Here is a 13,214-nt window from a genome sequence, read left to right as displayed (position 1 = left end):
ACAGCAGGGTCCGTGAAGAGTGATTTTCCCATGCCCCTGTGGCCACTCACCATTTTGGGGGTCTTGTGGCTCATGTGTGATTGCCTGGGTCAGCCAGTTAGTGACAGGTGTGTGAGTACTTGCTGTGTTTTAAAGCACTTAATCAGTGTTGACTGTGTTGAAAACAATACTGCTTCTGTAAAATGTTGCATTTAAACTTCACAGAGATGACCTTGGGAGCACAGCCTCCCTCTTTGTTATCGTTGGCAGAACGGCTGCGCAGAATTAGAAAGTGGCCAAGAAGTACTAAGGAGAACTTTCTCTGTGAGGTTATGATGCACTCTGCCGCCGAGAAACAGGAATTGAAGGAGTGGCGGGACAGCGAGAAGAGGGACCAAAAGGAGAATGCGGCACACCAGAAAGACGTCATGGAGCAGCTGTTAAACATTATGGCACGCCAAGTGGACATGCTCCAGGTGATACTAATTCTTCAAACCAAGCAGCTCCGCACCCACCCTCCCCTGCAGTCGCTGTCACAAAACTCTTTCCCATGTGCCCCTCCACACACACACACACACACGCACTGCCAACACACTCTTATCAACCTCCTGGCTCAACTCTCTACCCGCAGCATTCCACTCCTCCCTCCTCACAGTCCAACAGTGTGGACTCCCACTACCCACTGCACTCAACACGCATCCCTCTGCAGTTTGGCCCTGCTGAAATACAGCACCTGCTGCACTGAACTCCAAAGGAGAAGTTGGGGATGATCCCTGGACATACACAAATCTCTAGCCATTCCGGGACCCCTCTTCCTCTTGAGACCCTCCCTCCCCATCCCTGCTGATGAATTTTTTCCTTTGACTCTCTCCTCCAGTTGTTGCTTTTTAATAAAAGAATTGTGTTGGTCTGAAAGCAATCTTTATTCTATTAAGTGAAATCAAAAAGAGCGCTGCAAAGCAACATACAATTATGTTAAGCCCCTTTCTTGCATCATGTGCACCAATCACCTCCTAGCATTACAAGCACTGCAATCCTGAGCATAGCAACAAATATTAGTGGCTTTCAGCTTCAAATTGCTGACTCAAGGCATCCCTGAATCTTATGGCCTCACGCTGTGCCCCTCTAATAACTCTGGTCTCAGGCTGTTCAAACTCAGCCTCCAGGCGCTGAGCCTCTGCAGTCCAGCCCTGAGTGAAGTGTTCATCCTTCCCTTCACAAATATTATGGAGCGTACAGCACGCGGCTATAAGCATAGGAATATTGTCTTCGGCCATGTCCAGCTTCCCATACAGGCGTCACCAGTGGGCTTTTAAACGGCCAAATGCACACTCAACAGTCATTCTACACTTGCTCAACCTGTTGTTGAACTGCTCCTTGCTGCTATCAAGTTGCCCCATGTATGGCTTCATAAGCCACGGCATTAAGGGGTAGGCAGGGTCTTCCAGAATCACAATGGGCATTTTGACCTCCCTTACGGTGATTTTCTGGTCCAAGAAGAAAGTCCCTGGTTGCAGCTTCTTGAACAGGCCAGTGTTCTGAAAGATGCGTGCGTTATGCACCTTTCCAGACCAGCCTGCGTTAATGTTTGTGAAACGCCCACGATGATCCACAAGTGCCTGGAGAACCATTGAGAAATACCCCTTGCAATTAATGTACTTCGTGTCTAGGTGGTCTGGTGCCAGAATTGGAATGTGCGTACCATATGTTGCCCCTCTGCAGTTAGGGAAGCCCATTTGTGCAAAGCCATCCACAATGTCACACACATTGCCCAGAGTCACGGTCTTTTGGAGCAGGATACAATTAATGGCCCTCAACACTTGCATCAACACGACTCCAGCTGTCGACTTTCCCATTCCGAATTGGTTAGCGACCGATCAGTAGCAGTCTGGAGTAGCCAGCTTCCACAGTGCAATTGCCACACACTTCTCCAGTGACAGGGCAGCTCTCATTCTTGTGTCCTTGTGCCACAGGACTGGGGTGAGCTCATCACACAGTCCCATTGATGTGACTTTCCTCATCCAAAAGTTCTGCAGCCACTGCTCCTCATCCCAGACGTGCATCACAATGTGATCCCACCACTCAGTGCTTGTTTCCCGAGCCCCAGAGCGGTGTTCCATTGTGATCAGCACCTCCATGAATGCCACAAGCGATCTCGTGTCATGGCTACTATGTGTGGCGAGTGTGAACAACTCCACTGCCACTCGCGACGTGTTGGTCAGAGCGAGAAGCATACTGGTCAGCCGTTCGGGATCCATTCCTGCAGCCCGAAAGAGGCAGAGTGCGCAGTACACAAACCGTTGAAAGATGGCGCCAAATGTGGAATGAAGCACAGGGATTGCTGGGATGTGAAGCAATGGGTCATTGGGACCCTCCGCCTTCCCACAAGTCTTAGTGGCAAAAGAGCAAGAGCTGCTCGGTGGGATAGCTGCCCGGAGTGCAGCACTCTGAATAGCGCTGCAAGTGTGAACACGCTATTGCACAGGCAGCTGTCGGTGTGAACACACAACAGCGGTTTCCCTTCAGCGCTCTCTGAGCAGCGCAGTAACTGATGGCGCGGTTATTTTGCCAGTGTAGACATGCCCTTAGATCTGAATATGAACCGTCTCCCTTTGACCCACCTTTGGCTTGAACAGCCTTTCTAGATCAAATTACCTGCATGGGGGTAAAATTTTCCAGGGTAAAATTTTCCAGGGTAAAACCAGTTGAAGCACTTTCTCCTCCCCCAAAGCAACTAAAAGCTTTAAGGAACACCGTATCTTAAACAATGTGTCCAGCCTGCATAGACTTTTTGGTAAGGTGGCCTCAGGCTTGCCAAGCTGTATACATTTTTCTTTGTTGCAATTGCTGCATGATGCTGAAAAGCAGGGAATAGCTTTTGTGAAGCTAAAAAGGAGATTTTTCAATTTGCAGGAATGAGTGTGTGAGGAAGGGGAAAAAAGGGTGCAGGGGGGCAGTAGGTGAATGGTTTTGTAATGAGGTATAAACCTTCTTCCCCTGACTCACTTTGCTTTAAGAAATTCTGACTGCTGATTGCACATACTCATCCTTTGGCAGAGATGTGCAGGGCAATACGTCCCTTGTTCTGGAAGTTGAACACTTTACACTGAGCTAACCGCCCTTCCCTCCTACTCCCTCCTTCCTTGTTCATAAAGGAGCTTTTCATTTGGTAATCAAAGACTAAGTTTTCATAGCTGTAGTCTGTTCGAGGATGGACAACTATGTTATGGCTACAAAGCACTATCTTCAGTAGATCAGGTATTTAGTTTTAAGTAGGGTTTATCTCTGATGTACTCTGAAAGTAAAGCTGGAACTGTTCTAACTGTGCACAAGATTATTTGAACATTTCAAAGTCTGGAAGCTCATTTTTTAGCTACAAAAGCTACCTGTGATCTACAAAGTTTTGGTTTGGGGCCAAAATTATGCTGTCAGAGTCTCTGATGAGTAAACATTACATTTTGTGCACAGATAGAAGTTTCCCAACTTCATGTTCATCATACATTGGAGGTGAAATTTCTTAAAACTTAGTATCAGTCTCTTGACGATCAGGCATTTTAGCAGAAGTGATTGTGCAGTTGGTTTCCTAGTGAAATTCCCCTAATGAGTAGCGTCATTTATCTCACTGTTGCTCTGAGTTTCAATGTGCAGGAAGTCCTCATGCTCCATAAACCCCTTGAGAAGAAACCTATTTCCTGGTGTCATGGCATGAAAGCTTTTGAGATCCAGTTTGCCTCTCTTTTAATACGCGAAGAACTTAGGCTGTGAAACATCATTCTAATTTCTGCACAAACCCTTGAATAAACTCTCAGACCACTTTGTCTTCGTATTTCAAACTACACTTTATTTTTCATTTTAAAAACAAAAATGCTGAGAAAAAAATAGCTGGTAGACTAAATTCCCCCTTCGTTGTCATGCATGTGGTAACAGAACAGACTGTAGTGTCACCTTCAAAACCCAGCATTTCTTACACAGCCTCTGGCTTCTTCCCACTATCACTTAAAGTACCACTGGCTAGAGCTGGGAAGGTGCAATGCTTCATTGCATTCTTCATGAACTGTAAAATACCATAGCAGGCAGCATAACGGTTTGAGGTCAGCTTACTGAAGACAAGCTGGGGATTTGATACTGTGTGAGGGTGTGCAGACAGAGAGTGTGTGTGGGACATGTCTGATTTTACAAATTACCAAATTAAAAGAACAAGGGTCCTGTGGCCTGAATGAACAGCCATCCCCCTACTTCACTCCGACCTCCCACTACTTGACATCTATTGATACTTCTACTGTGTTCAGAGGATCTAGACCTGTTTTATTTTTTTCCTCTTTAAAAACTGCATAGAGTTGTTTTATGTAACTCGCCCAAGCTGTGACTGTACACTTCATACCATTGCTCTTTGGTCATTTTCATTCACTTGTGCAACAATTCTTTACGTAGCCCCATGATGAAAGAGGAAAAATCAGCTGACAACTAAGTCCCTATTCTCTCTAGCGTATGACGGTGTCACAGCCCATGGTGCGATGCACTGGGAACGCTGGAGGCATTTTGTCACTGAATAGATGCAACAACTTCATTGTGAATATGTTGCATGCACTGTTGTATTCAATATCACTGTTAGGGTGGGAGTCTTTTTCCGAGGAAGAGCATTATGGTGCCAGCACCATAGCCAATTTACTTCTAGGGATGTCCCTATTTTCTTTAAATGAGGAGACTTGGTGTGTACTACGTTTCTGTAAAGTGACCAAAGTCCCATTTTTTTCAACGGGTGGTTGTGGGAATTTGGAGCTACAGATGAGACCCTTGTTTTACTTTCGGTGGCTCCTTTCAGTAACCCACAGCAGGGGCTATTGCTGCAGGCCCTGAGAAGCAATTCTCTCAAACCTCTAGGTAGAGCAGCAACACTGTGATACAGTGGTTGGGGACAGTGCCAAGGGGCCACATCACTGTAGCCCTGTGGGTAGCATCATGGAGCCAGCCTAAGGAAGGCCTTAGTATCAGAGAGGAACCACCCAGGCTGGCAGGCGCGGGACCCAGCCAGCAATGGCACTAACCCAGGGGGCAAGGAAAGAGGAGTAATAACAGGGAACAGGCTATCCACTGGATGGGGAATGACAGATGTCCTGTTTCCTTAGTGTGATCATCATTACAGTGCCATCTCCAGGGCTCTAAACTCAAGACTAGTCTTATTTAATGCCAAAGTGGGAAACTTAGACTTCCCCTGCAACTGTCTAATATGTCCAAAAAGTGAGACAAAGTTAGATGCATCTGCATTCAAACTTTCCAAAATTACCCTGCTTGTAACTGCTGCATTTGGACTGGCTCCCGGTTGAGTCAGGGCCTGAGCCAATTTATAGGCCAAATACAAGTTATAAGTAACTTGCAAAAAGGGTACGAGGGAGGAAAAGAAGCATGCATCCCTTATCACAATAGTGCCTTTAATTTCTAACAGGCATAGGCTTGTGTTTTCTCTGTCCATACCACAACTAGCTCAGTTAGACCAAGTACAGCTCAAAATACAAAGGAAACAGTTGGACAAATCAAAAGAGCAGTTACTCTGCTTAAAATTACAAGATGCTGTTAAAATATAATAAGCAAAATATGCTCCACATCAAAGAGAACTTTAAAATACAATCTAAAAGGCTACAACCTAAACTCAAACCATGTCAATACTGCATTGCAGAGCTCATTGAGGACAAATGAAAAACCCAAACTGTGCCAAACAACTCCAAATGCTGACATGGTTACAGATGATACGGTCTGTGTGTTCAGGTCCAGTGGCACATGAAATGAATTTCAACTGTCAAGTGTTGGGGTGAAATCCCATAAAGCAGAATATGGCTCCATTCCACGGGACCCAAATACCACATTTCCTTAAACCACTTCCAAAGTGGACTAAACTAAAACAGAAAAAAATCTTATTCTGGAATTAGCGTGTCCACATGGGGAATTACTGCAGACAAGCCCTAACTTCCATACTCCTGGAAAGCCTCCCATTGAGAGATCATCTGCTGTGAAGGACCGTTTCTTCCTGGACCCTGAGGATGTTGCAAGAGTCATTTGTAGCCATCTTGACTTGCAAAAGTAAAAGGAACAAGTTGATAGAGAATCCTGGCTTTTTTGTTTATTTTTTTGTATAATCATGTTATGAATCCACCTGGGGACCATAAAACTAGGACTAAAACAGCTGGAAATCCTAGTTGCGTCATAGTTAATGAGTGATTCCCAGCAAGAGCAGGCTTTTCTTAAGGTGTGCCACTATTAACTTACTTGTTTCTGCATGCAGGTAGCCCATAACATATATCTATTAGCATAACCTTTAATCCTCTATGACGTAGCCTCATTCTAAGCCTATCACCAAGTGAATAACACGTATATCTTCTTTTGATGAGGAAGTATGCAATTATTCATAGTATGACAAGAGTCTGGCAAATTAAACCTGAAGTTGCAGAGGCAAGTCTGTTCTCTTTGTTTAGTAGGGCCCTGAGTTGTTGCTAAAGCCATTAACTTTGGGGGTTCTTTTTTTGTTTGTTTGTTTGTTTGAGAGTATTGATTATTTGTATTGGGGCCATGGACTCGGACCTCATTATCTTAGATCAGTGGTCCCCAAATTGTGGGGCATGGGGTATGGAGGAAAGTTTGAGGGGCACAGCAGGGCCCAGGCCAGTCCCCAGGCAGGGAGGGTAGTGGGAGAGTACTACTCAGTCCCACTCCATCCCCAGCTCCACCCCCAGCTTTGACTCCCAGCTCCAACCACAGCGTAGCCCCTGGCTGTGGCTCTGGCCTCGGCTGCAGCTCCAGTCAGAGCTCTGGCCCCCTGCTCCCGGCCCCGAGGGCGCAGACTGATTACATGAGGAGGGGGCCATGACGTAAAATGTTTGGGGACCACTGCCCTAGATGCTGCATAAACAGAACAAAAAAGACAGCCCCTGCCCCAAAGAGCTTACAATCAAAGTATGAGACAAGAAACAACAACAGGAAAGAGACAGACAGCTGGGGAAGCACAAGGACACAACGAGGCACTATTACTTTAACAATTTTACTTTGTTCATCATGCCCAAGAGCATATACCATTAGCCAGTGGGATAGAGCATATGCCATTAGCCGGTGGGATAGGGCTGGGAAGGGAAGCTGCAGTGTGATATTGTACATGATAGGGGATGTGCAACAGGAGATTGTGTAATTTACAGTGGAATTAAAAGTCCCTGGAAGGGTGTTGGTTCTGCTGCTTTTGAGGCCCATGTGCTAGTGTAATGCTGGATGGGGTAATGTGGTACAGAGGTGGCCATTTTACAGTTAAAGCGTTATGTGTATCTTGTCATATAATCACATCTGAATCATGAAGTCTAATACACCAGCAACAAGATATCCTTTTGTATGGCACAATTCCTCCAAGATGGAGCCAACCAGTCTCTCCCCTGAGTCTCTTTTCAATTTGCTATGCTTTCCATTTCCAGATTAGCAGCTTTGAAAGAATCTGCTCCCAGCTCTTGCAGCTGCTGAAATCACAGATAGCTACTTCTCATTTGGGGAAGAGGCAGGCAAAATACCCCTGAAGGAAGGGCTGGGCTGGGCTGGGCACACCACAGAGGTATTCCAGCCACCATGATTAGCTCCCAGCCCCGCCCCCTCCGTGCTGCCCCCCACTGGAGCCCAGAGCCTCCCCGCACCGCAGCTGCCAGTCCCCACCACAAGCTAGCACCCCCAGCACCGGGAGGGCGGGCAGTGGAGCCACGGCCCCAGAGCGCTGGAAAGGTGGGTGGCACAGCCCCAGCCACGGAGCGCCAGGAGGGCAGGCAGCTCGGCCACAGCCCCGGAGTGCCAGGTGGGCATCGTGATCCCAGCGCCAGCCCTAGCCGGGGCCATGACACAGGGACAGGGGAACTGGCAGGACAGGGCCTGTGAGTAGAGTGTGAGTGGGGCTATGCCTGACTGTTTGGGGAAGCACAGCCTCCCCCAGCCTATGATACCTGCTGCCCATTCCTGTCACCACAACATCTAGCCATTTTGATTTGTTCTGCCTTGCCAAGTGTTGCTGAGAGTGGTTCTCGGATGCTTGAGTCTGCTTCTAAATGGGGGACAAAGTCAGAGAGAGCACTTGTCCCGCTATGCCAAACCTTAGTTGATTTGCAGCGCTTCTCTCAAACAAAAGCACTAGTATCCGTAACCTTTATATCTCTCTCAGATTTTGCTCTCAGTAGAAAATGTTCTCTTATGAAACTATGATCTCCCCGCTTGCCTTTCAGATAGCTCGGCCTTTTACAGATTAAAAGTAATTACCCTGACATTTTATTTCCTGAGAAGACTCATTCATTTCCTCTCAGTACCTTTTTAGGCTTTGGTTATTCAATTTTTGGGGGTTAAACAACCCAATGTGATCTGGGTTGAATAGTCAGTAAATTGGAGCATGGTGTAGGGTGGTGGTCCTCTCAAAGATTCTGCGTTACTGTTTAAATTATTAGAGCAACTGGGATTTTTTTCAGTGCTGTGTCACAGGACAAACTAATTCTTTCATTCCAGCTGTAATTAAACATTGCTTTTTCCCGTCTTCGCTTGTTCCCTCAGGCGACTTTGATTTCTTACAAATGCATTATTTAATGTAAGATGTTAATTAAGTAGATGGAGTGTTGTCTAGTGGTTATAACAAAGGATTTGGAATCAGGTCTCTGAGTTTTCTTCCCAACTCTGGTAGCGACTTCCTTTGGAACTTTGGGCAATCCACTTAAATGCCCTAGAAGTACCAGTCTATAATATGCATAATTGCATAGATCATACCAGACTTGATTATTCAACATTTCTAAAGTGCTCTTTGACCTTCATGTGAGAAATGCAAAGTATGATTGTTATGATTCACACAGACTAAATCAATCCTTGCTGCTTTTTCATGGAACGTCACTGATCTCTCATAGACACTTCCTGCCCTGGAAAATCCTTCACTATGGAAAAGGTTTGTAGATTAGCTTTCAGGTGTTTCCTAACTTTATGTGGATTATTTCTTTTCTTTTCAAAGCTTCGTCTTGACCCACAAGAAATTCCTTCTAAAAACAAAAAAGCCTGCATTAAGTGCAATGCTGGTGTCAGAACACTCATTTTGCTTGAGTCTCTGTATAGGAAATGTTTCCAGATATGTGTTCAGTGAAGATACAGTACCAGTCTTTTGTTTCTCTTCACAACAAATTAGATTTTCCCTTGGGGATGCTGTCTCCAAGTAGCTGAGCTAAGGCATGCTACATTTCTATAATACATTGTGTCCCATTTCCAGAACTAAGGAAAGATTGTGCCTTTGTGTTGTTGTTAATCATGTCAATTTTGTTTCCTTACTTTTTTCTTAAAGCTTGGCTGTGTTTAGGGGATTCAAATTTATACAACTTCAGACCCATTCTTACAGATATCTATCCTTCTCCGGTCAATGCAATTTTTGCCATTGGCTTTCTCTGATCAGGAGAAGGCCCACAAAACTACTTTCTCCTGCCTTGTTTAAATACCTTTAGGGGAGTAGTTATTTCATTCTCTGCTACATTTAAGGCTTGGGTTTAGGGTCCCTAATTTGATACTTGGACATTGATTTATAAAAAGTTGAGCCAGCCCCTTAGCGTTTTCTCTTCTGGATTTTTTTTTTTTAAACAGTTTCTAATTTTCTGCAAAAATCACGTATGTAGTCTTCAGCCAATCAGAAATTAAGCCATGTTTGTCATTCACCAGTTGCTGGAAATGGGCCAAAACTAGATGGTTTTTATCTGAGCCCCTCCCCCCCACTTCGGTGCTCCAGGTAAAACAGAACCCAGATCGGAAACTAGGCTGATTTAGAATTTTGTATAACCGTGCATTCAATTCCTTCAGCCCATCTCAACTGGCTATGTCTTACAAAGGGATCTTCCATCTTTTCCTTCCATGTGTTCTGTCTGTTACTAAGCTACTTGCTTTTGCTATTTTAAAGAAAAAGGTAAAGTGCTGACTGGGTGCTGTTTAAGCTTCCCTCACATTATTTCCATTCCACAGCATTCCTGCCTGGTAAACACCTTTACTTTTCCCATTCTCGATCTCCAGCAGGCAGGGCTTGCTGCTTGTATTTTGGGGTGGGAGTGGTTCTGTGATATGATGAAGACTATTAGGGGCTAAATTGAGATCATCATGATCATTTCATTGCACCTGATCTGGATTTGAGCCTAGGCCTTTACAGATGACAGCCTCTATATGCCTTATATATGATCTCTATACCATACTGTGACAAGGTTTATAAAAGGTGTTTTGGCATGTGAAGGGTTACCTGTGCCTGCCTATCACATCTAGGCAGGGTGAGAAAAGGAAAGGGAGAGCTGACACAAAGAGAGCTAGCAAAGGAAGGGTGTGTCCAGCCTCTTCCTAGCTGGCTGTCACTCAGTAGCTTGAGTTGATTTGGTCTGGTTTGAATTTTGTGTTTGGAAATAAAGCAAGCCCCGAGGAAAGGACTAGGAAGTGACTTGTAGTTCGGACTTTCCTTTTTCCTTCCCCAGCGGGTGAGTCTGCACACTGGCTTACACTCAGTTATAACTCCTCTGGATTGTTCCTTTTGTTAGTTAACAAGATTGGATGTGGAAGAAAAGGATGTTTCCTTGGGTTTCCTCCCTGAGTTTTCAGCTAAAAATACATTCTGCTTGCAAATAAAGCTCAGGTAACTGTGAGTCCTTGAGAGACAGGAACCTTGGAGCCTCACAATTAGAGCTTATTTGATTCGTGGCCAAGCTCAAAAACTTGAAACAAAAATTCATTTCAGGTTGCCCGAACAGAAAAGTTGAAAAAAAAAAAAGTTTTGGGTCAAACTTAATATTCTGTTCAACCTGGAACAGAAAGTTTCATTTGGTTTTCAAGTTTTTAATCTTTTTTAAAAAATAAAGTAGAAGTAAAATTTGAAACAAGAAGGTGTTTCCAATTGAAAAAATCAAAATAGTACATTTTGAAAATATCCAAGTGAAATGTTCTGAGGGTTTTTTCAGAACTCTTTTTTTTGGGGGGGGTGGGGGGGAGGCAGCATTTTTTGGACTGAAATATTTAATCAGATTAAATGAATTCGCAAAATGTTTCGGTCAACCTGAGTCTGCAATTTTGGGGGGCGGGGGTTAATTTGAAAATTTTTGCCCAGCTCTATTCTCAATCCCATTTCCACAGTCACTTTGGAGAGTAGAAATACTCTTCTGGGTTTTAGAACTAAATCTGCAGCCAGATGAACCTCACCTGCTATCGTTTTATGTTACTGAAGAGTCACATTGTTCTGCTCTGTCTCCCCCCTGTAACGGGAGTTTGTGGGATAGCTCAAAGGTTTAGGATGTCAGGTAAGCAAAGAGATATTGTAAAGGGCTCTCTGGATAAATCTCAGTTTTGGCCATCCCTCTTTGCAATGATCTCTCTCTGTATTGCAACAAAATATCACTTCTGACCCCTTGGCCCGTTACAGCATAGATCATCAGAAAGAACAATGTATAGCTTACTTATCAACACAAAGAGCATCAAGACACTGCCCTCTATAATAGATAGACTGAAAACAATGATGGGAAAGGAAATGCAGGGAAGCAGCATGGGATATTTAAATAAGAGATAATGTTCTATAAGGTTTCCTGGAGCTTCCTAGTGGCTCAAGTGAAATATGATTGAAAATGTCCATTTTACAATTTTGGGTGTACCTTTAAAACTCTGGGTTTGGAAATGTTTAACGTGGCCTCACAGAATTCTTTAAATGCCTCCGCCCCTGCTCATGGCTCCTTCTTTCAGTTGCTTGGTGCACATGCTACCATCATTTTCCACATTTCCAAGTTCAGTTCTAATTGGTCTGCCCAGGGCTAGGAAGAGCAGAAAGCTTTAAAAGCTCTTAGGGAACTCATTGTTTCAAGGTTTGCTGTGACAAACACAAATCAGGATCAGATCAATGGGGATGTATTTTGCTTGACAACCTTTCCACAGATATCCAGGATGTTGTAAAATCTAAATTACAAAGTCATGTAATTACTTGCCAGCCAGCTGGGGTGATTTCCTACAATCCAAGTTCTGGGATAGAAATTTGACATGTTAAGACTGTCTCTAAGGCTATCTTTTGAACATATAGGTAGTCATGCTGATTTCTCTGTCTGTAAGATTTATTGCCATACTGTCAGAACAATGCACAGTCTAGGAGATAATCTGGTTTTGTCCTGGGAGCAATCAATAAATTTCTGTTTTATTTTTGCTCAAGATTTTACTTTTTAAAAGCTGGTGGTTATGTGCTTCCCAATGTACTATGCAGGCAATGCAATCTGACATCTTAACTCTATTTTAATCTTTTCTTTTAATAAGTGATCTTTTAGGGGACAGATTTCTGAGAGGCAACTATGGAACATGCATGATAAGTTTATTTTTACTGATGCTAAGAGTTATAAAATCAGAAGAGAGAAACACGCAAAAAAAAAAAAAAAAAGAATGGAAAAACAATCCTGAGATTCTTCTGAATACATGTGGCTGTACTGAGACCTTTGGTTTAGGTTTGCTTGAAGGACATAGGAAACATAATAAATATTAGCTATTTATCTTCTGTTCCTAGAAACTTTATCCGCTGGTAGGTCTGTCTGCACCCTGCCTGGAGAAATAGTTGTATCATGGGAAGTTCAGAAAGTTAAACAATAATATATACCATGCATTTATTCTGCAGATGGTTAATTCGTTACTTTTTGTGATGATACTATGTACATCAAACTAAAACATCACTTTTTATTCTAAGCAATTTGTTGCTACATACAGCACATTAGCATTATTGTTGAATATTTTGGATGCAATGTTTATTTGCAAAAGCTCTTGAGGTATTTAATACTAAGAAGTAGGGTTTGTACAAAGTGCTATAAAAACTTCTACAAACACTCTCGGGTCTCTCAGAACCTTTTAGCGAGTTGGGCCAAATTCATCCCTGGTCAAAGTACAGTGGTGTTAGAACATGGATGACTTTGGCCCACTGAGGTTATTGTGAGAACGGGGAATGAGGCCAATGTACAACTTCATATGGTCATTTGGTGAAGACTAATTTTTAAGGTTGCCTTATGTTCCCCCCACCCCACTCTCCCTCTTCCTCTCCCTCTCCAAAAAAGGCAACCCCATAATGCAGCAGATCTACTCTTCCAGGAATTAGGATGTTTGAAGGATGCAGGGTGTGAGAGAAGGAAAAAGTACTTTTGGCTGAAGTAAGTGACTTTAGGCAGAGAAGCAGTGCATGCTAGAGGCCTAAGGTGGGAATCTACTCCTCCAGG

The sequence above is a fragment of the Eretmochelys imbricata genome, chromosome 10, assembly GCF_965152235.1.
Source record: "Eretmochelys imbricata isolate rEreImb1 chromosome 10, rEreImb1.hap1, whole genome shotgun sequence".
Taxonomy (NCBI): domain Eukaryota; kingdom Metazoa; phylum Chordata; order Testudines; family Cheloniidae; genus Eretmochelys; species Eretmochelys imbricata.
Note: the sequence above shows the minus strand (reverse complement) of the source record.